Source organism: Schistocerca americana, chromosome 6 (genome assembly GCF_021461395.2).
Source record: "Schistocerca americana isolate TAMUIC-IGC-003095 chromosome 6, iqSchAmer2.1, whole genome shotgun sequence".
Lineage (NCBI taxonomy): Eukaryota > Metazoa > Arthropoda > Insecta > Orthoptera > Acrididae > Schistocerca > Schistocerca americana.
In genome coordinates, this window is record NC_060124.1 from 186151461 (window position 1) to 186153326 (window position 1866).

Genomic DNA, 1866 nt, shown 5'->3' on the forward strand with positions numbered 1-1866 from the left:
TGTATACCAATTTCTCTCAAAAAGCTTTTCTGAAAATCAAATTGACATTTTGTTGGTATTTCATTTTTACAAATATGTGAAGCTACTGTTGAATACATTTTTTTTCAAGAATTTTGGATAAATTTGTCAGAATTGAGATTGGGCAGTAGTTGTTAGCATAAGACCTATACCCCTTTTTATGTGATGGTGTAACACTAGCATATTTCATTCTATCTGAAAAAATGCCCTATTTTGCTGAGCTACTACACATGTTGCTGAGAATCCTACTCATCTCATGGGAACAACCTTTTAGTACTCTGATGGAAATGCCACCAATTCCATGCGAGTTTTAACTTTTGAGTGAATTTATTATTTTCCTAATTTCAGTGGGAGAGGTGGGTTGAATTTCAGTTTTATCAAATTGCATAGGTATTGCCTTGCATTTTTTAATCAACAGCTGGATCCTATTTTCTCTACAACATTTACAAAATGGTTATTAAAATATTTTCTACTTCTGACTTTGTTAACAAACTTTTCATTGAGTTTAAGAGAAAGAAACATTCCACGTGGGAAAAATATATTAAAAAAAGATGCTGTGACTTACCAAATGGGAAAGCGCTGGTAGATACAATAAAACACACACACACACACACACACACACACACACACACACACAAATATCAAGCTTTCGCAATCCACGGTTGCTTCATCAGGAAAGAGGGAAGCAGAGGGAAAGACGTATGGATGTGGGTTTTAAGGGAGAGGGTAAGGAGTCATTCCTACCCCGGGAGCAGAAATACTTACCTCAGGGGGAAAAAGGGACAGGTACACACACACACACACACACACACACACACACACACACACACACACACACACACATCCATCCGCACATACACAGACACAAGCAGACATTTGTAAAGCCAAAGAGTTTGGGGAGAGATGTCAGTCTAGGTGGAAGCACAGAGGCAAAGATGTTGTTGAAAGACAGGTGAGGTATGAGCGGCGGCAACTTGAAATTAGCGGAGGTTGAGGCCTGGCGGATAACGAGAAGAGAGGATATATTGAAAGGCAAGTTCCCATCTCCGGAGTTGTGATAGGTTGATGTCAGTGGGAAGTATTCAGATAATCCGGACGGTGTAACACTGTGCCAAGATGTGCTGGCCGTGCACCAAGGCATGTTTAGTCACAGGGTGATACTCATTACCAACAAACACTGTCTGCCTGTGTCCACCAACCTATCGGAACTCCGGAGATGGGAACTTGCCCTTCAATATATCCTCTCTTCCCGTTACCCACCTGGCCTCAACCTCCATTAATTTCAAGTTGCTGCCCCTCGTACATCACTTGTCACTCAACAACATCTTTGCCTCTGTACTTCCGCCACAACTGACATCTCTGCCCAAACTCTTTGCCTTTACATATGTCTGCTTGTGTCTGCGTGTGTGTGTGTGTGTGTGTGTGTGTGTGTGTGTGTGTGTGTGTGTGTGTGTGCGCGCGCGCGCGCGCGCGTGCGAGCGCGCACACACGAGCAAGCGAGTGTATACCTGTCCCTTTTTCCCCCCTAAGGTAAGTCTTTCCGCTCCCGGGATTGGAATGACTCCTTACCCTCCCCCTTTAAACCCACATCCTTTCATCTTTCCCTCTCCTTCCCTCTTTCCTGATGAAGCAACTGTGGGTCGCGAAAGCTTGATATTTGTGTGTGTGTTTTTTATTGTGTCTATCTACCAGCGATTTCCCGTTTGGTAAGTCACAGCATCATTTTTTAATATATTTTCATTGAGTTTGATAGAAATACAGACTGTGTTCTTGGTTGCCATTTCCCTTTAACACATTCCAAATTGCTTTAATTTTATCATCAGAAATGCTAATCTAAGTCATAATGCA